At 22.6% G+C, this 27,837-nt stretch overlaps 1 protein-coding gene across 1 annotated transcript in view; it reads right to left on the bottom strand.

The window, feature by feature from the left end:
• Positions 1–26,121, bottom strand: part of LOC129605915 (knirps-related protein) — a 76,242-nt gene extending 50,121 nt beyond the window's left edge. The window contains exon 1 of the mRNA XM_055515936.1: positions 26,048–26,121. The gene's annotated coding sequence lies outside the window, so the exon portion shown is untranslated. The remainder of the gene's footprint in view (positions 1–26,047) is intronic.
• Between the last annotated feature and the right edge of the window lie 1,716 nt (positions 26,122–27,837).

Below are 27,837 nucleotides of genomic sequence, written 5' to 3'. Positions count from 1 at the left end.
TAAAATTTAAGAGACATACTTTATCAGATAAGTAATTGAATAATGGTACTTGTTTTAAACAAAGTTATTTTGGGAAAAAACTATTACAATAATTATTAAAAATGCAAAATATAAACAAAAATCAAACAACATAAAGTATTACTCAAATTAAAGCTATCGCATAGGCAAATATTGAACTAATATAGAAAACTCTTTCAATTGCCTAATTTCAAACTTTTACTTAATTTGCTCTCACTTACAATAAGTTCTTCACTTACTTAGCCTTTGATTGAAGTTGTAATGAACTGTGAAACAATTCACAATATACTAATTTTGCATAAATCTTAAATTTCTGTTTAGGTGCAAATTTATTAAACCTCAAAAATATTTAAGAATAATGCGTTTCTTTTGAAATTTTTAAATAAAATTATTCAAATCTTATACAGGCATGTTTTGGAAAACTATCATTAATAAAATTGCAACACTGCGATATACATACATAGGACATAATGAACAAAATATTTTCAATAAATCATAATTAGACTTAAATTAAGAATAAATGATTTTATTGACAATATACTTAGTTTAAAATGACATTTTCATATTTTATAATATCCCCATAGGGTTTAAACCTTAATCACTAATATTCTAATATTAATAAGGAATTTATTAAATTAATTTACCTTCAATTACCGTTGTGTTTAATGCATTGCTTTTCTTAATATACAAAATATAAACATAATTTAAAACAAAAAAAAAACAAAATTTAAATATACAGTAGAAATCTGCTCTAGTGAACGCCCGACTTTATGAACTTCCCAGTCGAGTGAACACAAAAATTTTAGCATTGACTGCCTTACACTGTGAACAAAAATTTTTATAAGTGCCCAGTATAGTGAACAAATTTTACAAAACTGCTTTTTTTTTTATATTATTTTTTTTATTTTTCTCATTGTAACGGGATTTTTCAAGTTGAATTACAAAAGAGAGCATTATTTTGTTTATTTAACATATAAGTCATACATTGTGTTAGGTAATGGCATTCAATTAAAGTGTAATTTCGATAAAATAAAAGTGTTCAAGTTTTTTTTAAAATGCCGAAAACAAATATTAAAAGAAAACATTTGAGTTTAAATGAAAAAATTAAAATTATAAAATCTTTAGAGTCAGGAGTAAGTGTTACAACATTATCTAAGAAATTTGGTATAGCTAAATCAACCGTGTGCGCGATTAATGGGCTGCAGACAACGATATCTTGTTAACCGACCAAGTCACACTTAGAAATATAAGAGAAAATATTGTTTTAAAAATTTCAAATAAAAAAAATATTCAAGAAAAAGTAACTGAATACTTTTCGAAACAATAAAGCTTTAAAAACTACTTTTTAGATTAATTTATTTGACATTTAATACAGTGAACAGGTTCAATAGAACGAACAGCCTGTGTTTTTATTATGTTCACTCGAGCAGATTTCTACTGTAATACTTTTTATATAGACATGCCTTAAAGGTTGTTGGCGAGCTATTTTGATTTCAGATTTTTTAAATTTGCAAATAAAAATGAAAACAAAGGAAAAATTAAACGAAATTGCAATATCAAAGCTTAAGTAAAAATTCTAATTGAAATCATAATTTTTTTTTTATTTCTTATTTTTTTGTTTTTGTTTTATTCTAATTTTAAATAATAAATAAAAATGGTATAGAAAAAAAAATAATAAATTATTAAATAAAAATCAACGAAATATTTAAATGAATTATTACATAATTTTGCGCTCTAACAATTCGCTCTTCTTCTATGGTTGATGTACCATGATGATAAATTTTTCGCTTTTCATATAAAAACAAAAACACACAAACAAAAAGAAACAGAATTAAAAGCAAAAGTAATTTTGAAAAATTTTTTCAATAATTTTTCTAACTTTAACATTGTTTATTTCACTAAAAAACAAAAAGCATTCTTAAAAATTTTTATGCAACATTCTATAAGAGTGTTGTGCTTTATTAGTACATTTGTTATTTTTTTTATTTCTTTTTGTTTTTCTAAATTATGCTCAAGTTTTTTGGGTTGGTTCAACTTAAATTTAACTAGAATTTTGTATTTGGTAGTAAAGAGATCATTTCATGTTCAAGAGAGATGCGTTTGTTTCGTTATTAGCACATTCCAAATAAAATTGATCTTAAAAAATTACTACTATTGAATTTGGTCTGTTACTTTTGTTCCCTTCTGTTATAGTTTATAAATTATAACAGAAATTTTTCTGAAAATTGTTGTGTCATCGACATTTGGTTGACTTTTGTTTCTCTCTCATTTTTTTCCAGTTTGATGTTAGTGCAAATTCAATGCTTGCAAGATTTCTATATAATATTTTAATTTATCACAATATACGACTTTTTGTTATACAAAAGTCTAATATCTGGTTTGTTATTTTAAAATTCAGATTAAAATAACGGTTCTTCAAAATATCGCTGCTTTTTAGAGTGAATATCAAAAACTAATAATAGTTGGTAGTTACAGCACTTACAATCAATAAAAATCCAAAAATAGGGACAATTTTTTGATTTTTTACGTTTTATTAGGGCCCTTCAAATCTTGAAATAGAAATGATTTTTATACTATATCCCCCGTCAATACAAAATCACATAATATGTTTCTTCCAAGTTCACCTGTACTTCCCCTCTCAAAAAGTGTTTATTTGAAGCTTCTATCTCTTTCAGAAAGGAAGTTCAGAAAACAAGAAAACTTGGGCAAGTAGAAATTTTGTGAAAATTCTTTAAAATCCCTATACCTTCCAAACCGTTCCAGATTTGACACCTTGTTCTAAACAAAAATTTTACTCATTTTTGAATTCTCAAATAATGGTATATGTTATGTTACTGATTACTGAATCACTCTGTATAAAATAATTGTGTTGTTACCAAAGTAATATTAAAATGTCCTTTTACGATATTTTGACATTACACTAACTTGTTTTCAAAATTTTAAATTTAAATTTTACCCATAATATTGTTCAGTTTGTGCTTTTTTAAGCTTTATGTTTGCTTGCAACAAGATCCAAGGTTGCATTTAAGTTTAAATTATTTCTTATGAGTTGAATTTTGTATAATTATGTTTTCTTTTTTTTGTGTTTGTTGGTTCCATTTTGGTTCTTCATGATGAAGCATATAGTAAACGGAAACATTTATTTAGAGAAGATCTAGGTGGATGAGATTTTATTGTGTCGGTTAAAGTTTTTTTTTGTATATTTTATTTTATCTGTGTACTCTGCACTACTAGAGTTCATTGTACAATTTTTTTCTAAAGCACAAATTACGAAATTTTGTATCATCATTTTAATTCTAGTTAGCATTGATTTCCTTTGGTTCTTATTAATATTTTCTTAACAATAAACTTCTTAACCAATACTATAATTAAGCTCTAATAGAATAAAGTAAAATTGAGAAAAAAACTTTTTGTTCTACTTTAAAAATGGCTATTGAATTAATTTAATAGTTAATGAATATTGATGAAAAACCAAAAATGTAAAGTAATAAATTGAAAAATGATAAATTTTATTCTTTCGCTAGATTCTTGCTCAAATGTTGTTCAATAATTTTTTTTTTGCTATAAATTTCAAGAAAAATAAAAATGTTCTAATTTTAAAGGAAGTTAATGTACTTTTAAAAGTTGAACGAAAAAAATTTTCTTAATCAAGATTTTTACATCATAAGGGCCACAATGGGTTGGTTATAGTGTCATTATTATAAGATAAAATTCGCTCAAATAAAAAACTCAGATTTTTCTTTATCTTTCTTGCACGGGTATCAAAAGTCTACCAACAAACATTTGTGGTTTAACAGGTTGCGGGCACTTCAACTTTTTTTACATACTATCAAATTCGCTACCGATTTTAAATTGATTATATTGCTGTTTCTATATCTATTGTCAAATTAACTTTTCTGATCCTTGCAATATAGTTTTAAATTTTAATGAATTATTTTAATTTAGCTTCCAAGTTTCTTCAAAATTTCACAAATCACCGATAACTGAATATCTTTAGCATTCCCCCAAATTTTATTACTGCTTTATTTTTCAAATATATAAAATGCAAATGAAGAATTTTTAAAATAATAAAACTTATTCTAATATTTTTAACATTTATTTTTTTATGGTTTTCTCAACATAACTTAATATGTCATAAAGAAAAAAAAAATGGAATCAATAATGTTAACACTTTGGCGTAAAATGTTTTTCGAAAATAAAAAATTAAAATTTTCCTGATATGTACGTTTTTACTTTAACGTCTATCACCCACATAATAATTCAAATCTTGTAGAAAAACTTTTTATTACTATATTCCAGCTATGTGTTATAGCAATAACGTGCTGCTTTTTCATGTTTTGTGTAGTTTTTATGCTCGAAAATTTTACGCAACCATAATGAAGAAAAAAACAATTGAAATTTCGAAACATTTTTTATTTAATTCTATTAAAATTTCTTAATTTGATTTTAATGGTTTGAACTTAATAGTCAAAGAAAATCAGATCAAATTTTCAAATTATCATCAATGCTTTTACAAGATTGGTGTTTATTTTTTTGTTAACAACAATCTATCAATATAATTAACATATAGTCTAGATTTCACACAAATTTTTATGTTTAATTTTAAATTAATTTTTTAGATTAACATAAGATAGCTATGGTGTCTATATAGTAAATTTAATATTTAAAAACAAATTAATTTTACGACCGTTTAATTAGTACGAAGGCTATAACACACATATTCTAATACAAGATTTTTTATTTTAGATTATTTTTACACAACTTATAAAAAAAAATTCAAAAGTTAATTTAGAAAATTTGAACCTAGGAATATTATAGATCTAGACAGAATTTAGAGGGATTAATAATATTATTTTTTTTGTAGTTAATATCAATTATATTTAGGCGGGTATAACGCTGCGGCTCGCACACCGTTCTACCCGACTATTCAATTTAACGACTATCCAATGCACGTTGGATTAAATAGTGCATTAAATAAAAAACATAGAAAAAATTGCTTTCAACATAAAATTCTAAGTGAAATTCAAAGTTAAGTTGCGAGCATATTTATCAAGTAAACAAAAAAAAAATAATTCTAATAACCATCAACATCTCTAATTTTCTCTTAAATGTAATTTTGCAAAGCAATATTTGAATATGAAGTGAGTGGAATATGCACTCATATCCGAAATTTTCGTTGAATTATTTTCTTAATTTGTCTAATAATTAAACAATTGAAATTGGAAATTAACAAACAATATACGAAACCTTTATACACATTATGTAGTTATAAATATTAAATTCATTGGCATACTATAATAAAATTGAAAACAGTAATGCCATAACCAATTTGAAAAATCACAATTAGATTAAAAAAAAATCAAAAAATATGAAATAATCATAAAAAATTGTACACTATACTCTTAATTCGTATATGAATACTAAGCACAGTTATATAATGTGTCGTTAAGCTATAAATAAGACTGTCATGATTATTATTAGATTCCCATATTAAATAAACTAAGGCAAAATTAAAATTAACATGAATAACATGAACAAATAACTCAAATTTTCAAAAATAAAAACATGATTTTTATTTTCGTATATTCAAAAAAAATATCATCTTAATTAAGACAAATTTAGAATAGCACGGTTATTTTTTTAATGGAATAATAGCGAGAAAGAACACAAATAAAAATCAAAATTATATAAAATGTTCTTAGTTCATTAAAATTAGATCATATAGCAATTTGAGCTCAATATAGAATTTTCGTTTAATATGAGGAACAATAATTTCTTGCTGTGGACAACGCAACGGCGCACAAACGAGTATGTTTTGTTCCAATTTTTTTATTTAAATTTATTTTTTACTTTTATATAATCTTAAGTTGCCTTTTTTTGTGATTCACAGAATAATAAGAATTTTGACATTTTCGTTTTTCTTTTTTTTTTATATTTTTATTACACCTATTAAATTTAATGAGATTTATTTTTTTTTATGTTTTTTTTTGTGTTATACATTGTGTTTGTGTTTATTTATATCGCTATAATATTATTTTTTTTTTATTGTGCTGATACAAATTATTAAAAAGTCAGGCAAAAATCAAACATTTGTGTTGTATACATAAATAGTTAAAAAAAAATAAAAATATTATTAGGAGACTACAAATTTTTTTTTTTTACGAAAATTACGAAAATCTGAAGAAATTATCCAAAATATTGTGACATCATAATTTGAATTTGATTTTCTTTTGTTTTCTGCTTGTTGTTTTTTTTCTCATTTCTCAGAAGACAAACGCCGAATCATCAGCCGCAAAGTATTATGCTATGTGAGAAATTTCAAGTTATTAAAGATTTTTAAAATTGAGAAATTATTTTTAAAATTTAACGTATCGGATATTTTATTTAGAAAAAAACAAAATGAAATTATACGAGTTTATAATTTTGAACCTCAAGCACCACTGAGTAGTTTTTTTTCTTATTTTTATTATTTTTATAAAAAAATATGTTATACGATTTCTAGTGTATTGTTTGTGCAAATCTTATAAAATATTCACTTTTCATCGATTTAATGAGATCAATAAAATGAACAAAAAAACAGCATGTTACGATATAAAAGAAGGGGACATCGTAAAATTAAATTTATTCTTTGAGGAAAGAAAAAATTAGGGAAATTGATTTAATTTTTTTTCTATTTCGTTTTTTTCTTTTTTTTGGTTTTTTGTTACCTTTTATAATATTAAAGGTATACATGTATTCCAAATTTCGATAACACTAAATTATATTTTAAAGGTAATAATATTTTGTTTTGATTAAAATTTTTATTGAAATGGTTAGATTAAAAGTCATAATTTTACACTTTAAAAATTACAACAAACTAAAAGATATAAAAAAAATTATATAGTACAAATATTAGCATTTTTTTAAATGATTATAAAATACTAAGTTTCACGCTTAAGTCTTTTATATTTCATATTTTTTTTTTATATTTTTATTTTTTCGTATTATTATGTATAAATATTTTATGCTTTTTTTATTATACATTTTCTCTATACTCTTTTTTAAGAACTTTAAAATTGGTTTTAATTTTTTTTTTTACTTTTACGAATTATCGAAGATTAAAAATTTTTTATGATTTTCTACAGTAAAATAATAATAGTATGTGAATACATACATATATATATATAGTTAGACCACATTTGTACATGGTGATGTGGAAAATAAAACCGTTTTATTTTAATTAATAATACTATGATTTATGTTAATACACAAATTTCCGTTCTTGTTTTTTGTTTAAATACAGGTGTGTAAAAATTGTTATAGTTATTCTGGTATAATAAAAAAAATTTGTAAAAAATAGCTGGTAGGTATTTGCAAATTTGTAAACTTTCTATTGATTTTGTGTTTTATAAAGAAGCTAGAGCTATAACAGCAATAATTTTATGTAAAAGAATTTGTGAATACATGCAAGTTTTCTTAGATTATACGGAATACAAACGATATACTATAATAAGTATCTCAAAAAGAGAATTTGCAATAATTAATAATCTGATTTAAATCCACTGTTATTACTAATTTTTAATATTGTAGTACAAAAATTTTAACCACAAAGTTAAATACTATGAATTTTAATTTTATAAAATTTTATTGATCAGATATTTATTATTACTGGCTGCTAATTAATGTTTGAAGATAATTTTAAAAAAGAATTTCTCTACAGCTCTAGCTACACAATATTGTGATTTAAGTAAAAGCAATTTAAGTAAAAAGTTACAAGCAAATAAATTTTATTGTTTGAGAATATGATAAAAGTTAGCCTATGAATGAACTGCAAATGGACGGAATTAGATATAATTTTTGTTACAATCTAGAAAAACTATTTAAATTTGAACATGTACTTTTGAATGACTGAGATTGCAAATTATTTTTAGAAAAATATGAAACATAAATTGTTTTTGTAAGTGAGTGAAGTGGAGCCTTCAGGCCTAAATTCGTTTTGAGTAAGCAGTAGTTTTTCCTTTTATTTTGTTGCGGAAAATTTTCTGATTTAGCAATTTTGTTTTATATTTCTGTTTAAAAAGTGGCTTGTATATAATCTGTTTTCCAATTTTAACTGGATTTTCAAAATTACAACATGTTTTTTGCCAAAAAAAAAAAACAATTTTTCTTTAAAGATTATCAATTAAAAAATTTTTAACGTAAATACGATCATTGACTTAATGTGTAATTTTAACATTGACATTATTTTTCACATAGCTCCATCCCTAAGACAACTACAATGTATTGATATAAAAAATATTTATCTATATACTGATATGACACAAAATTTAATATAATAAACCTCTAAGTCGTGTAATAGAAACTTTGATATAATTTTACTGATAATAAGGTAATAAAATTTATTAAGTTTATATTTCAAAAAATGTTTTATTTTTTGTAGGCAACAAAGTTTTAATATGGAATTTTATGCCATCTTTTCTCCAAAACACAAAAAATAAAATAAAATCTTCTCCAATAGTTTTATAGTTCTTATTTGCATTTTTAAATAATAAGCATTTTTTGTTTCAACAAACTCAATATGAATTTTAGTTTTTAAAAATTTAATAGATCTATGTTTTTTTGCTACAAATTTGTTGTCGGTTTTTAAAAAGGAAGAAAAATTATAAAAGTGTGAGGAACTGAGAGAAGGAAAATATTAAAAAAACAAGTTTTATACATATTATTTTCGAATAAATTTATAACTTTGACGTATAGCGCCATCTTGTAATACGTATCTAATATTAATGACAAAAATAAAAATTGGACTATAAACTTTTATTTTGTCTATGGGAAAATCAAAGAAATTGCAATAAAATTTACTTTAATAATATTTTATGTATATATTGATATCTATAAATAATTTGGAAGAATATGATGAGAAATTTAATAAATTGTCACATTAAATTTCTGGAAGAGAAGAAACAAATAACGTTTCTAATTACGTGTTTATTGTTTGTGAAACTGTAAAATGTTGAGATTTTTATTGCGTAATTAGGTTTGTTGCCAGTTTTAAATAAAATTCAAGTAGAATTAAGAGTTTAGAAAATTTAGTTTTAGTTTTAAAATAGTTCTGTCATATAGTTTTAGTCCAGTACAGTAAAATGTACGTATAAAACGCAATACGAACTACACCTTTTTGCTTCCTAAGTTGCCTAAAATTTTAACTACAAGACAGTCTTTTAATTAAGTAATTATTTCTTTTCGCAACTTGCATAATTTATTTTAAATTAACTTCTAAATAAAGAATAAATTTCGCATAAAAACTAACGCAGTTGAAAATAGGTTCATGGAGCGATATTTAGCTAACATTTTCTTACTTACTCACAACTACGAAATTAAAGGATATATTATGTATGTCTAGTCTCTCTAGTTTAATACTAATACACTACATATTGAAATAATTGGGTATTCTATTTTAGAGTTCTGCTATTTATTTAAGTATATGTATGTTATAATTGATAACCATTTATCTATATGATACACAATTCATATGCGAAAAATTATCTTAATCTATAACGTTGTTCTCTTTACTATAATAAATAACTAGACTTGTTATTCTTTCCGGTATCTACAAATATATTTTATTTAAATCATCTTTCACGTTTAACAATATACTGTTATATATAGATAATCATTATAAAGCTTTAAACGTTTCAAAGTGATTATATAAAATAAAACGACCTAATAATAGCAAATCGATTTGCAAAAAAAAAAAAAAAACAAAATCACCCAAACCCGCGTTGTACGTCATATTTAAAATTAGAATTAATTTATTTGTAATCGTTATTAGCTGTGTTGTTATTTTTCTGCTCTACTTCTAATAAAATTAATTTTTATGTTTTTTTTTTAAAGTTGGTTATTCTTAACAATATATTCAACAAAATTGTCTTCGATAGTCATAAATTTTCTTGAAATTTTTCAGTTTTTATTATTTAAATATTGCTTTTTTAAAATTAGTCACATATTTTTAAAAATATAAATTCTGATTGAATATTGGATTTTCTAGTATGATTAAGTTTTATATAGAAAATATAATATGATGATTCGATGGACATTTTCTAAAAAAATATTAAAATAATTATTCTTTAAATAATAATCACATTATAACGTCACTAAAAAATTAATAAACTAATATACTTTTAATCCAATATTGCTCATTCACCAACTACACCGATTAATTTAGAATAAAATCTTGGAAAAAAAATTAAAAATTCCAAGTAAAATACTTATTTGATATTATAATTATATGAGATGTTGCTTTATAATTTAACATATTGATCTGATAATGCAATAAAAAATTAATTAGATTAGAATAGCAATGTAGTCATCTAATAATTTAAAATAATTTTCCAGCGATATATAGTAGAATTCACAAGAAAAATGTTAATCACATTTGCTGTTTTTTTTCCATAAAAAATTTTGGTAAGAAAAATATAGGTATATAGGTTACACAGTATAGGTATATTATTTATATATAGATGGCTATAACTTGAAATTATAGAAAATTATTATTGAAATATATTGAAGGACAATTGAGTTTTTAAGAACATCATTATTTTTATAAATATTTAAAGTAAAATCGCTTACAGTTCCATATGCTGAAATAACAATTTAACAAAATATGGTAAATTTTTCGAAAAACAGCTTGAACTAATTGAACTTTCTCCTTATTCACAATTTAAATATTCGTGTATGAAAAATGATAATTGAATTAATATAAAAACTTCATTAATTGATATTAAATTTGAAAGAGAAAAAAATCCAAAACCTGATAATAATATGACCATGTCTATTTCCATATAATATTTAAAATAAAATTAACATTCAATCTATTTAATAACAATAAAAGAACCAATCTTTTGACATAAAGATAACAAACTAGTATATATGAATAATAAAAGTCAAAATATAAAATACTAATAGAACATAAGTATATATGAATTTATACATACTAGTTAATGCGTATTCATATTTAAAACTTATCAAAAGCCATCAACCTATTTTTCAAGAAAAAAAAAAAAAAACTATACAAAAATGGTTTTGTTAGTGTTGTTTTGATTTTTAAATTTCTGTCAAACCTATTTGTCTAAAATATTAAAAAAATTTTTTATATTTTATCAATCAAATAACATTCAAAGAAAAAGGTAACAAAAAACCAACAAAGAAAAAGCACTTTAAAAAAATCTTAAAGCAAAATTAACATAAGAATTAGAAAATTATAAACGAAATCATCAAGTTTTTTGTGTTAGACATAAATTTGTGATGATACGCGATCGACATTTTGACAATAGCAGTAAGCGTTTAGAAATTATTTCTTTTCTATTGTTTTTCATTCTTTTCTCCCATTTTTTATTTTTGTATAATTGTTATTAAATTCAAAACAGAAGCGTTGAATAAAGGCTACTCTACATTTTCAATTCTATGCCTTAAATTAATAAAATGACTAAGGGACCGACAATGTTGATGTGTAATGAAATTGAATGCACTTTTGTGATGTTACAATTTCCTTGAACTACCGAATTTAACTGTTTATTTTTAGTTATCAAATATTTTCAATTTTGAGTACTACTTTCATAATTACATAATCAGATTCTAGAAAATGAGAAAAATTTTGAAATTAAACTTTTCAATTACGAATATTATTTAAAGTTCTTTAATTTGGAAAATTATTTTGTGAATGTTGAATTTTAAAGTTATTTGACAAGTCATTAGTTTATATTATTCTTATTTTTATAGTATTGTGATTGCTGTTCGTAAGTCACCACCTGCAGCGCAATAAGTGAACTGAATTTATTAGTATATGAGATCTATAAAGAGAGAAATTTCAGCAAAAATATGACGTTAATGAAATTTAACAATGGAGTTTTGATTCTTTGTTAGTAAGACATTTTTTTGAAATAGATTTTCTGTGAATGTGGATATTTCGTTTCTATTTGAATGCAATTAACTAAACTATAATCTTATTTATTTTAGATTCATCACCTCTTTTTTTTTACTTATAAATAATTGTACATTGTATTTACCACTTCGTATTGTAAAGCATTATTTTGTGACGATGTCTTGGAATGAGATTTGATAATTATTATTTTTTTATTATAATACATCGTCGTTCTCGAGCACATTGATAGAGTATCCTAAAGATGATTTTGAAATTTTGAAATTTTCTTAGATTTTTATATTTTATCACTTATTAGTAGAGTAGGTTATCATTACAATCGAATTGCTAATCATACCATGCTTTAAAAACTCGAAAATAATACAAAATAAAATATTGGTGCTGTAGAGAAAAATTAGAAAATGGATTAATTTTTTTTTATTGTATTATATTGGAACTTGATTTTAATTTTTATAATACTAATATAATGTTGTTATTATCATTCTTTTATGGCAATTAAAATGGTATATAATCATTTATGACATAAAATGTCATTAAAATGTAAAAAGAAAATTAACGTAATTAAAGCTTTTAGTTATAATTTTTAATGTCTTTGTGATTAAATTAAAATAGCTACAAAGATTTTAAAATTTTGATCAAATAAATGCTTGTAAAGTAGCATTTTTCCCTAGAACAAATAAAAATACGATGTTTAAAAATCAATCTTCTATTTCACTCCCATTAATAAAGCAAAAATTATTTTATTTAAGACAAAACTATTGCATATTTTTTGGAAAAACAAGAAATATTAAAACAAACATTAACATAGAACTCGAATTCGTCGGTTAATTAAGTGAGTTATGATAAATTTTTTTATTAAATTTATAATTTCTTTTTGTAAGACATTTACCGTTAGCTTTTTGGTTTTGTGGTCATTTGCAAAAGCTTTCGTTTTCGCAAATATAAAATGCTGAAAATTGAAATTTTGCCAATTTCGGGAGGGGAAACTTGAGAATGGATGGAGCTAGAAAAAAAAAATTTCTGACCCAATGAAATAAATAAGAGAAGCATTTCGTTACTTGTCTAGTAACTTCGTTACTTTCGTTAGTTGTCTGGTGAAATGAGTTTCTTTTAAAAGTCTAAAAAAATAAAATAAAATTAACTATCAAATATAATATATAAAATATAAAATTATTATTATATATTTGGGCATAAAATTAAAGTTAACTATCTTAAGGGGTGCAAACATTTTTTTTAACTGGCGTACGGACACACGAACTCTCATTTTTCTCATTCTGTTGGAAAAGTGCTAAAAATTATTAAATATGTCAAAAACGAAAGAAAGTTTTTTTTTTCTCTTTTCAGTTTTAAATGTTGGCATAATGTTTAAAGATGGATAATTTAAAATATGGCAGAAATTTGTGATTCCGGAAATTGTTCGATAAAATTAGTGGCATCTTTTTATTCCTTCAATATCAAAATTTATAACTGTAAATTTAGCTGAGGTACATAAGGATTAAGATCTTTGTAGTTTTCTTTTTCTAAAATTTTCATATATCAACTTGCTAATCCTCATACAGAGACCAATCGAAATATTAAGAACGTTGTTCCATTTCAACTTCTATATGGATTGCAATTTGTATGGGGCTTCAAAGTAGTTCTAAATATAGGAGTGTGCGTTGCTTGATATCAAAACTATTAATCATGTCATTTACATTTAATATGTTCTAAAAACTCTCAAAGTGTTCGCTAGTATGGGCAAAAATTTCCTTATGAGGTTAAATTATTGCATAAATTCTAGCATTACTATTAACTATAAAGGGTAAAAATTTGACATTCCTTTTAAATATCTAAAAAATGAACATTATAATTTAGTTAAATGAGAATCAATTCATTTTAAAAATCAGTAATTAAATTGGAATTAAGTATCTATGTCTAAATAGATCTTTTTGTTTGTTCACTCAAAATTGTGAATTTTTCTGTCTTCTGTAATTTTTTTAAATTTTTATCGACTTGAACCAGTTATACCATTTTTAATCTTTTTATCTGCTCTATCTATAGTTGATTAAGAGGATTGCGTTAATTTGTAAGCTGAATTTTTAAATAAAAAAAATGAATTCATTTTTTAAGAAGAACACATGAGGCAATAATAAATGTCATTAACAAATATAAAAAGAACCATTATCTAAATATAGATATACCCATATTTATGTATTTTAATAAAATTAACAATAAAAACTTGATCTGTTAATATATAACATGTGTGTATTTAAAATAAAATAAAATAAAATTTCATAAAATTAAAAACAAGGATTTTAAATAACTTGGTATTTGAATTTTTTTCAAAATATTCATATTTTAAATAATATATTTATTATTATAAGAGGTAATTTAACTGATAACAAAACTAGACTTTATGAAAAAATTTTTTTTATTATTCAACAAAATATTAAAGTAATGGTATTTCTGATTAGAAGCCGTGTATTTTGCTTTGTTTTTTTTTAATAAAACTTTTAATGTTCACCGTTTATGCAATAAATTTGATTATTTTATTGTTATTGATAGGTGAAAGACGGATTTTTGGTGTTTAGAGAATAGCAACTTGATACATTAAAAACAAATAAACTTGATTATTTTGTATAAAATTTGAATTTGATAAACTGATTTCCGATGATATAGCAAATGTCGTTTGACATTATATAAATAAAATTTATTATAAATTTAAATAGATATGTATTATATTGCTTGAAAACTTTTCGACAAACTGCAATATATATTGACAATAAGGAAATTTATTAATTCACTGTTTTAAATTATTGTGTTAGAACGCAGAATTAGCAATCTTGAAATATTTCAAATAAAATAATTTAAATAACAAAATATTTGCTTCACTCATACAAATCAATATAATCAACACAGAAGAGAGAAAGATTAAACTGCCTGTATCTATACTCATGAATCTGTTCTATATATATTTCTTTAATTTTCAGTATTACGTTCAATTATAAAATAATTGTGAACTAAAACAAAAAAATTCAAAATTTGAAATGCCTTTACAAAATATCAAGAAACCAAAAAATATTCCAATAACCGAGTATCAAAATATGTTAATAGGTTTGGGTGTATTTGAGTATAGGTGTGGTTATTAAATATTCTTGATTAAGAAAGCAAATTTTTCTGTTCGGCATTAAAACAGTAATCCTTTAACGCTCCATATTTTTTTTATTATTTGATTATTTGTCAAAAGTGAGGGTTTTTTTTAAACAAAAGCAAATATTTGAATAAAACAAAACAAACTACTAGAAATTGTCAATTTATATGTTGAAATTTTACGTTTTGTGTGCAAAATTATGAAAAAAAAAATGAAAACTCAAAAAAATTTAAGAAGCAAATAACACTTTCCATTCCGTTGATTTCATAATCTTAACAATGCCCGTCAAATTTTCAAACATTTATCTTAATTTTCATTAAAAATATATTCAAAACATTGAAGCATAAAAAAAACTACAAATAACTTGTGTCTGAACAAAAATAACACTTAAAATTAAAAGGAAGCAAGCCAAAATAATGAAAAAATGTAAAAAAGAAAAAAACAAATTAAGTCGAATTCCAAAATTAATATAGCGCCCAAATAAGGTGGAATGGTCATAAATTAAAAAGAATATTTTTGTATTTTTTCTTTACACATTTTGAAAGGTTTCGATATACAAACTTACCCAGAGATATGTGCACATGAATGATGAGGAGCCTATGTGGATTATCTTAATTTACTGTAGCATTATTAACGGCATGTATGTATGTATATTGGCGTATATACTTCTCATTGGAAATTGTATTGTACGTTTCTTTTGCACTTCATATTATTCCGCGATATTGAAAAATAAATTTTACTGTATTCGCTTTTAATAATTGTAAAGATAATAATTTATTGATTTAAAATTAAAATTTTAATTTCTCATTTTTTTGATCATCTGTTAGAGTTGGATGACTCACATTTTCTCTTTCTACATCATTTTGGTTTACGGAGCCGCTATTTGAAATATTTGTCTGAAGGATAATTTTCCATTTATTTTATAATCATTGTCAAAGAAAAGAAGAAAAAACAAAAAAACTATTTTCTGATTATTACATAATCCGAATTCAATAATTGATTCTGATTGGAGCCAGGATACTTGAAGATGTAAATAGATTTTTGCAAACTTTTTTTACGATTTTCTGCAAACAAAAATCAGTTTGGTCTTTTTAGAATGCTCAGCCCCTGAAATAGTAAAACTATGGTTCAACTGACAAATTAATTGTAACACACACTTCATAATATATTGTCAAAAAATATTAACTGGTTTTAGGAATGAAAATGACATTGTACAAATGCTTAAAAAGCAGAAGATGAAAACAAGAAAAAGCAAAGAATTCTGACTTGAAAGTGACTAAAAAGTGAAATTAAAAACCGAAGCTTGAAACTGAGTAGCTGTTAATATTGCAAACCTAAATTTTATTTTGTCAACAAATTGACAAACATTATTATATTTTAATTAGGATTTCTTGTACACAACAATATAAGACTATAAAATAAATGTTATTTGAAGTTTTGATAAAGGTTTCTTTTTGCCCTAAAGCTTGGATTTCAAACATAATAAGCAACTTAAAATATTTAAATCTTTTAATTATTATCTTTTTAACTTTTCAAGCCCTCAAATATATTTAGTAATCATCTAGTAGTAATAACAACACAATTTTAATATTATGTGTTTAAAATAGTTTGCCTCCAGGCTAGAATTGGAAAGATTTAAAATAAAATTAAATGTACAACCACAAATTACTAATGTAAACTAAACCTTCTGATATTTTAAACTTCATATGGTCTATAATCACACATTCACAAATTACAAAAGTTTATTTTATTTTTAACCATTAAATGACAATTAAAATATTTAAAATCAATAAAATCCCATATATTCGGTGTATGTCCAAACAATTAAAGCAATTAAATTTTAAAATTAAACATTCAAAACTAATAAAAAGACATAAGAGTGAAATCTTGAAATATAAAAAAGTTAAAAGTTTTATTCAAGTTTTTTATTGGTTTAATGTTTTTTTTTTCTTTTTTAATGTTATTATTATAAAATTATTGATAATTTATAGGCAAAATCATTATTAAACATCAATGACTTTCAAATATATTTTATTTAAGTTTCGCAATAACCATATACAGTGGGAATATACAAACATATATTTGTATATTGTGTGAGTATGAAGATCACATACAATTATTCATAGGTTATCATCACCACCACGTACAAGTTGCACAACATTAATTACAAAATAAATAAACAAATACTTAAAATCTAATAATTAGGTGTTAGACTTTCGGTTCCAGCTATGTTGTATTTTAATATATAGAAGAAAAAAAATCAGAACAAAAATTTTTTTTCAATATCATCTCTGCTTAAACCACAAAAAAAATGTACAATTTAATATCCAATTAACTAATATTGTACATTATGGATAATTTGCAGTTGAAGAAGATTAAGACTATTTAAGTAAGCTTTTTTATTTTGTTTACATACAATTTTATTAACTATTGATTTTTCTTTTGCAGTCCGTCCCAATATTTCATAAAGGAAACACTATTACTTTAAAATAAAATAAATCCTAACATCAGGCAATTAAAAATTCGTAAGAAATGCTTTCTACTAAAATATTTACTTATTCGGAGGTTGTATTGAATTATTCTTAAAGCCAAAATGAGGTTCGTACAACACTATTGACTTTTTTTTATTTTAAATAAAACTATTTCAACTTATAGCTCATTTAAGATTTGATAAGTAGTGTACATGAAATATGATTGCCTAAATTAATAACTTCTTCCCAAAGCTGTAAAATTTGTCTTTTATTAGGTTAATATTGAAATATTTTAATATTTAAATATTTTCAAAAACCATCTTAGATTTACAACACAGAAAAAAAAGAGTAGAACATTTAGCTAAAACAATAGTATAAATCACTTAATGAAATGCTTGATTTTCAGCCTCCTAAACTATTTAGCTACATTGCCTAATTTAAATTAGCTGAATTTACTTTTTAATAATTAGGAAAATTAACCAAATAAATTTGCTGATTTATCTACAATACTAGCTAAAATACCTAAAAAATTAGGTGGATTAGAACTAAGCAAATAGTCGGTTCACCTAATCATTTAGTTAATTTATTTTAAAACCTTTTTGACATTTAACTAAAGAAATAGGAATTTCACCTAAATAAGTAGTTAAAAAATATTCTCAACAATAGATAATATACCTAATTATTTAGTTAGAAAATAGAAAATATAACTACTTTTTAGTTAATTATAATAGGGTTTTTACCTATTATATTAGAAAAAGTATCTAAACAAATTAGGCTCTTTTCTAAATTTATTTAGGTTTAATCCTGAAAATAAAAGAATGCTATAAATTAAAAATTAAGTTTTACTTCATTTACGAGTAATTTTATTTTGTTTAATATTTTTTTAGTTATTTCACATTATTTTTAATGTAAATACAAAAGATTTCTGTCCATCTACAATAAATTTTAAGTTTTCCATTGCTTTTTTGGTTCGGCCACGTATGTAAAATTTTACCATTTGTGGTTTCAAAATAGCATTTAATAGAATAGTGGTAGTATAATTTTTACAATCTATAAATCAAAAATAATAATTGTTATAGAACTTTTAAAAATTAGTCAAAAATTATTTTTCAAATTACCTTTGAATATCTTGTTATAAAATTGATAAAAGTTTAATGTTTTTCTGATCCTTCCTTTTTATAATTTTAAGTTTAAAAGATTCCCATTTCGAAAGAGTAACAAATTTTTCACTGAAAATGTTTTCTCGAAGCCAAAACTCAATCTAAAATACATTTGAATATTTTTCGTTAGTTAAACAAAATAACTTGATTATATAAAAACTTACCAAAGAATCTCCAAAATTTTGTTTTATAGAATAAGCCATTAATTAAAAATTTCATTCGAATATCCTACTGTGTTTTCTGCATAAAAAGTTGCTGGTATTACTTTTAATACGATTTTCACTGTTTTTATTTCTTGACTGTTTAAAATCTTGAAAATGTAAACTATGCTTGTTTACTACACCAATATTCACCATATACTAGCTTCTTTTCAAATACTTTAAAAATTAGAATACAAAAAAAGTAGCGGTATTTTGAATTTTTTTCTTGATAAAACAAGTGTTTTTTTCTAAATTCAGCTAATGTTTCCGATATTTCAACTAATGTTTTAGTTAATTCCTTTTTAAGTAAAATAATGTGGCCGAATTAACTGAAGTTATAGCTAAAATATCTAGAAAAGTAGTTATTGAAGAAGAAAAGTAGCGGTACTTTGGTTTTTTTTCTAAATAAAACATTTTGATCTTTTCATAACTCAACTAATGTTTTCGGTAGTTCAGCTCATGTTTTAGTTAATCTTTTGATATAAAATGAAATAGCTGAATCAACTAAAGTTGTAGTCAAAATATTTAAAAATATAGTTATTGATTAGGAATTTACATAAAAACTGTAAACTTATTTTTTTGTTTTCTTTTCTAAAATAACTAAATGTTTAGATGAAATATCTAATTAAATTAGTTGAACTTTATCAACTACTTATTTTAAATAATACATCTAAATGAGTAGACAAATCACCTAATCTTTTTAATATTGCATTCAACTAATTCCAAATAGTTGAGCCAGCTAATAGTGAATTTTAAAATAGCTAAAGAAGTTGTCAATACTTCTAATTGTTTATATAAAACACCTAATTTGAAACCAGCTAATTACGATTAGTTGAAAAATCTAATTCATTTTTTTCTGTGAATAATAACTTGCCGTTTCTATTAGAATTTTACATTTTAAAAGAAAAATTTTATAGTATCAACAATGCAATTCAAGTTAAAATGAAATGGGCTTTTTCTGAATCTACCCATTTGATTTCTTACAACTAATAAATTTTGAGGACTCATGAATATGTGTACATGACTATATATTTACCAATTGTTGTAATACTCAAAACTTAAAAACACCTGCACTTCAACCAATATCTTAAATAACAGTTTTTTTCTTTTTCTTGTAATTATCACGTTCACTTTTCGATAAGTAAATAAAAGAGCAAAAAAAAAATATTTTTAATTAAAATTTTATGAGGTATTATAATATTAGGAAGGTAATCAGCTAGAAAGAGAAAGAATCAATCATAATCAAATTAAAAATGAATATTACAAAAAAAAATATTCTTAAGAAACGGTATTTTTGCTCCATTCTTTGTTTTTGAGGTAATCTTTTGTTAATAAGATATTTAATTAAGAAAGAAGACTTAACTGTTTTCCTCTGATTGTTTTTATTTTTTCGACCTGTGTATTATACAAATGTTTGTACATACCATTCTAACTGCCAAGTATTTAGTTTTAATTTTTCTACAATCGTATTTCTTATTAGAGTGAATTGTGAAATTCAAATTTTATTTTGATTTTAATGTCTAAATATTAATATTTTTTTGATTAAAATTTAATGATTTTGGAGCGATAAAGATTATTTTGAAAAAAAAACAGTAAAAAATAAAAAAAATTTATAATTAAGGTTACCAAATTATATTGAATAAAAACATTGAAATTTTCTCGAGAAATTCCGCCATTACTGTCTTAAATTATTTTATGACAATTTTAATGGTTTTACTAATGTGAAAAGCTCAGAGCTAAATCTGCCAAAGACCTAAACGACTGCCTAAACAATAAATCCTGAAATTGATCGAATGATTGATTACTGAGGTCCCCAATCAAATTTCATTTTGAACTTTACGTCTATACATAACGGACAAAAATCTACTAATGCGTTGGCCAAGATTTTTATCGTAGCTATACATTTTTAAACAGATTCCATAAAAATTATTTTATCTCCTTTTCTAAATCTATTTAACAGGACAGACTGCATGCCAAGTTTCTGGTTCCATCGAGTTCACTTATTTTGTAATTGAGGTTAGATTGAATGCTAGTATACAAGAGTAATTAATAGAACAACAAATTTATTTTTTTTTTACAAATAATATACAGTTTTAAGTAATGATTATAATTTAAATAATAATTACTATATATTAAAGAAAAAAACAAATAAAATAATAAAAATTTACATATATAACTACATGGTACGAAATTAATTTTATGAATTCAACTAACGCAAACAAGCAAACATCTAAAGAACAAAATCGAATGAGATTTCATTTTTTTAATTATTTGCATGCTTAGAAAAACAAAAATAAGGAAAAATTAAATAAAAAATAAGTAAAAAAATTAAAAATTAATGATCGAAGATGGAACATTGAATGTTCTTCTTTTATTATCTTCAGGGATTGGTTTTTTTTTTAAGCATACATTGTATTCCTACAATGTACATCCAATTATTAACATTTACTTCTTATGATTACTTCTTTGAAATGTTATTACCGTATGATTTTTCAAAAAGTTATTTTTTATTTACAAGAAAAAATTTAATTATATACCATTGATTTATTATTTCAAATAATTAAGTTATTAAATTTTTTCATTTTTATTCTAATGAATTTTATTTGTTACAAGTATACAATTTTATGCAGGCCTTGTACAAAATAAAAACCCAAAAATAATTCATTTAAAAAATTTTAATTAAGTACATTTGTAAATTTTATTAAATAATATAATTTTAGAAAATTTTAAATGTAATTATTGAAATATTTTTTTTTGAAATCTAGAAATATAAAAATTTTGAAAATAAATTTTAAATTACTCTGAGAAAATAAAAAAATTAAGTTTAATGAAAATTAAATTAGTAAGTAACCGACTTGATTTCCTAAAAATACCGTAAATTGTTGAATAACGTTACACATATAATATAGAACCGATTCCGAATTTTTATCTGTGTTATTTATGAGTAATTGGATTATTTCATTATATTAGCGAATTTTATGAAATGATTTAGTCAAAAAATTTTAATGTAAAATTTATTACAAATTGAAAAATATTGCATAATTCAATAATGTTATTTAAATACTTGTAAGCTCCCTGCATGACATTTAAAATAACTTATTTAAATTTCAGATGTTTTAAAAAGTTCTCTATTAATTAATAATTGTTATTGATGCACTTAATTTCACGTATACTGCTTCTAACAGGCATTAACCTTATAGAGTTAACCTCACTAATATTAATTTTGATTAGATTTAAATATAAATTTAATTTAGTACTAAACATATTTAATTATCAAAATTTTTAAAAATAGTATTAAATATATTGTAATACTTGAAATCAACATTAAAAACTTTGGTTTTTCGGCAAAAATAATTTATTACAGGACATTTAGTAAACGATCATTAAATTAAATTACTCATATATAATTGATATTATTAAAAATTGACACAAAGAAATTTTAACCTGATCACAAGTTAGAATTCCATTTTTTTGGTATTCTTTTGAGAGATGGGAACAATAAATCTTACTCAGTATCAAAAGAAAATTAATATAATTTGACTACAAATATTTAACAAAATTTATAATCTTTCAAATTCTCTATACCCAATATCTATACATGTATAATTAGTATTCATGTACTATATAAAACAAAATATGTAAATGACCTCTTACAGTCTTGTTTAACCTCACTATTTGTGTATGCAAAATGCTAATATTTAAATATCTTCGATTTTTTTTTGGTTTTTATATTGTAATATTGTTATCCATATCAGCTTATAGTTTTTTTTCTGTTTCATCATCAACTATATCAATTATCAACGATCTAACTTGGAATGATTATGGCCGGAATAAATCTCCAAGAAAGTTAGTGTCAATCCTATATACAGTAAATAATTAATTTTAATTAAAGAAAAAAACGTAATAACTTTTTTAAGTTAAGATTCTCTTTTTGAAGTTTTCAAAAATATATCCTGATATTCAATCAGTTAACAAAATGTAAAAAAAAACAAGACAAATTGTTTTACTTAAAAATTTATTCAATTTAACATTTTTAGTTTTTTTTTTTGCCTGTAGCTTGGTTACAAGTACCTATACGTGCATATAAGTAAGTTGTTTATTAAAGAAAAACTCAAATTGAAATCTAATGTTTTAAGTTGAAAATGAAATCTAGCATAATTCATCCATTCTGTTGATTTTATTTTTTCATATTCACTTAATATGACTCCTACAATTTTTTCACATAATTTGCATGAAAAATATTAAAGGAAAAAGGCAAAAAGCAATTTGTTTTTTTTTTTTAACAAATTTTCAAGTGAATTTTTAAAATCACGCATCCTTAATACTAAAGCTATTCAAATTCTGTACTAGAGTTTTTAACAAATGCTTTTCTTGTACATATAAAAAACCATATACTTTTTGCTGTAATTACATATGCAACTATTAAAAAAAAAAATAAATTAACTAAAATTAAAATTATTTTACATAATTTATAGTGAAGTAGTTTTGTGCACAAGTGGAAGATAATATATTAGCTATGTAACCTAATATAGAAACTTATTTTTTTTGTAAGATGATCTCTAAAATATTTTTTCGTTCATGCGCTATTTGAGTCATACAGTAAACGAAATTTGTTTTTATAATAAGCGTAATATACATGTATATGTTATTTAGACAAATTTTAATGTAAAATACAATGGTAGTGTGTAGTAATGCATAAAATGAACAAGGTACACTATAAAAATTAGTTGATTAGTTAATGAAATTATAATGTACTTCATTCCCGGTCGAATTTACATTAAAGCAGAGCAAATTTGTAAAATTTGGGAAAATTTATGGAAACTAGTGATTTTGTTCGATTCTGTGAAAACCTGATTTCAAGTTTGTGATACGAAAATGATAACATTTACTAAATTCATTTATATTGTTTTTGGTTTAGAATACCCCACATTATCAAAAACACTTCTTAACGTAATCTTGAAAAAAAATGAAAATTTTAAAGAAATTGGTTTTTGTACCTCTGGAAATAGTGAAAAATTGAATTGCAAGTTTCGAATTGGCTCAGTAAATTTTAAACTTGATGACACAGGTAATATATCAATTAAGTATAGATTTAAATCATTAAATTTAAATCATAGCCTCATAAATCCCGAAGAGAAACTGTTTTGAGATTTTCTATTTAACAATCGATCGAGTTTGTTAATATAATTACCATGAATTGTTATGGATATCAGAATCGTCTAATTATTGTAGCCAAATAATTTAAAATTTTTTTAGAGTGTAATGTTATGATGTCTTTAAAATCATACATGTGCAAATAATATTGTTATTCCAAAACAATAATTAGTCAGCACTTTTCTTTTTTTCCACTTTTTTTTCTGGATTATAATGAATATAAATTACGGGTAAAATGTTATTTTTTTAAGATTTTGTACATGAATATATAACATTTTTTTTACTACACATATTTAAATATTAAATTTATTATAATATTGCAGTAGATTTCAAAATTTGCATTTGCATACATACACACATGTAAAATAACAAGTTTCCAGCATAATTCCGAAATAGTTTTTTTGAAGAAAAAGTTTTTGTAATATTAAATAACGTTGTGGTGAGGATACCTGGCACAGTACTACAACTATGTGTATAACAATTGTTATTATTTATATACTTCTCTTGTTATATTGTTGAATTCTTTTATGTTGCAATATGATGTCTTAATGATCTTCAATTTAATATATATTTTTATATGTTTTGTGTTGTATTATGCATGTATTAGGATATTATTTTGCATTAGGATATATTGATGATGATAACTCAATTAGGAACTGACAGTTAAATAATAATGAAAAGAAAAAAAATATAACAAAATTAAAATAACAGAAAACTTTGAGGTGAAAACTTTGAGTTATAAGAGTGTTTGTTTACCTATATATCTTATGTATATTGTTTTTTGCATTGAATCTAATAAGTAGTGATAACGTTTTTTTCATTTTGAGTTATATTCTGCTAAGAGATTTATGGAGTTGAGTTTGAAGTTCATATTATTATTATTATAAATCATTTAGTTTATTTTCAAAAGAAATAGCACATTTTTAAAATAAAATCATAACACACAAATTAGATTTCTGTTGAAAAAGAATGTGTGAATGTGATATTTGAACTTCTTTAAATTGACTAACAAAACCATAAACAAAGAGTGAGCTATATGGAAAATTAACATGTAGATTACAATAAAATAGATTAATATTCTTCATTCCATGAAACATAATTCAACTCATTCAACAATAATGTAATAAATTAAAATTAACATAAGAGTTTCCCGCTTAAATCTTTTGTTCTGAAATCTATACAAATCTTATATTTTGATATTGCGATATTAATATTTTCTCTTTAATAAATAAAAAGCATTTTATTTATTATTTTTTAACAAAATATTTTCTTGATAACATTTTAATAATTAATTGTTATTGTATATGAAATAATTCTAGAAATAATTTCCTATTCATGATCATTTCTTTTATTAACTTTATGAATAATAACAAAGAAATTCAATAACTAGTTGCTATTGTTATTAATTAATATTGCACAATATGATATTCACAGTGGTGGTGATTTCAATATTTTAAAAGAAAATCATTTTTTTATGTTCAATTTTTAACAGGTCAATTAACAGAAAGGCATTTATTTAAAAAGAAAATAAAAACAAAAATTACAAAAGATTGACATGTCTTTATTATCTTGGTCATATTTTAAAAACTCTGTTATAAGATTAAACTCCAATTACATTTTTTATTGAATGGCTATTTAAATTATTATGATTAATGAGTTTCTATCATATTTTACTCTTGTTATAAATTACTTGATATTACAATTTACCATGCAGGTTTTTATTTCTAAAAATTGATTCATTTACAAAGTACTTATCTAGAAAAATGAAACAAAAAGGCAGACAAGAAGGAAGGCTTTGTTGTGATTGAAATATCTTTTTATATAGTTATTAAATACATAAATGAATAACAACATTATATATAATTCTATACCATCTTATACTATAATTTATTAAAATTTAACCTGAGGGGTGAATGAGAAAAAAAAATGGAAAATTTAATAAAAATTTCCCACATATTAATTTGTCTTAATAACAAAATATGTAAATTTGATAACTTTACCTAAAATATTTCTGCTTTAGGTGCTGTCAACCTCATCTAAGTTTTGCAGAATGTGTGGTAACATACAATTAAACCATATGAAATGTTAAATAATAAAATGCATTATAATGAAAATTATATTCTATTTAAAGATTATAATTGAATATCAAAAATCTATTGAACAAGAAAAAAAATATATAATATAAATTATTATTAAAATAATATACTTAATAAATAAAGGTTTTTTTTCTAATTTATAAGGTAATAAAGGTAAGTATGATGAATCATGTAATTGTTTTATAAAAAATATTTCAAATAAAATTCACATAACCACCCACATTATTATTCAAAATTAAAATGAATTAAACTGTCATAACAATTATATTTTTTTTCATATTTTATTGTGTTGCTGAATATGTTTTTGACACTTTGTTCACAGTAATAATATTCACAATATTTATATTACATTAAGATTAATTTGAAAAATTTGATGTTTTTAGTATTAAAGTGATTAATTTTTTGATTTAATCAAAATTTTCAATTTAATTTTTAAACAAAAAACAAATAAAACTGCACTTTATTAACAGATTCTCTTGCTATTAATATCAAAGTATAAATCCATATGGTTAACAAAACAAGACCATAAGAAATTAAATCACACCTTAAAACTGTAGCAGAATGCCTAAAAATATTTTTTGTATAAAATACGTAATTTAAAAGAAGTACCTTAATAGGAGATGATGAACTAATTAATAATTTTTAATATTATCAGGTTTAATTCAGTTTTTGTAAGTTTAAGGATACTTTTATAAATAAAAATAAAGTTATGACCACAATTAAAATAAAAATCTGTATGCAAAAATATCAAAAGTGGAGAAATAATTTGATATATTATTTAGAGTAAACATTTAAAATTCGGAAAATTTTTTAGTAGGTCGTTTAAATAGCTTTAATGATGAGTCTACATTTGTTGCTCTTGCCCACCATTCTTAATAAAGGACTTTAAAAACTTAATATTGATCTCGATTTTTTTGTTGAATTAAAAGTGAAAACATTTCACTTTCTCTATGAATGCCAATATTTAATTTTAATTCATATTATAACAGTAAAATTTTAACTGACTAACATATTGTATATACTTATATAATTATTGCTATAATGTGTCAGAATAAATTTTATAACTAAAATCTTTCGAGATATTTAATTTTCTCTTTCATAAAAGATTTATTTATACTTTAAAAAATCTTATTCGATTTTCAATCAGTAAAATTAACTTTTACCTTTGTAACAAATAAACTTCTATTAAGCGAAATTGATTTTATAAAAAATTCAAATTTCAATATTCTCACCATTACTTTTTACAATGTTATTAAATTAATACATATTCAAATTAATGTCAATATCACTTTAAAATTCCTAATAAAATTTATCAATTGCATAACAATTAAAAATAAAAAATCATAAAAAAATAATTTATGCACGGTTTTCTTTTTTATTTAATTTATTTTTTTATATTTTTATTGTTATTGTTGTTGTTGAAATATTTTATAGAATGCTGATGATTCAGTTTGCTTTATAAATGAAGACAAAACTATATCAATGTCTGTAATAAATCCAAAAATAGACAAGACACTAAAATATAAAATCAATTTTTAAAATCAATTTTTCTTTTCTTTTTCTTCTGTCACTTTTGAATTTAGGGTGCGGATTCTCTTTCCCATCTTTGTACATCTCAAGTTGAAAAGAAAAAAAAAGAAAAATGAAATACTAGAAATAAAAAAAAACGAAAAGTAAAGAATACCCACTCTGTA

Source organism: Condylostylus longicornis, unplaced genomic scaffold, assembly GCF_029603195.1.
Source record: "Condylostylus longicornis isolate FDR11 unplaced genomic scaffold, ASM2960319v2 ptg000016l, whole genome shotgun sequence".
Lineage (NCBI taxonomy): Eukaryota > Metazoa > Arthropoda > Insecta > Diptera > Dolichopodidae > Condylostylus > Condylostylus longicornis.
Note: the sequence above shows the minus strand (reverse complement) of the source record. Positions and strands in the feature narration are given on the sequence as shown.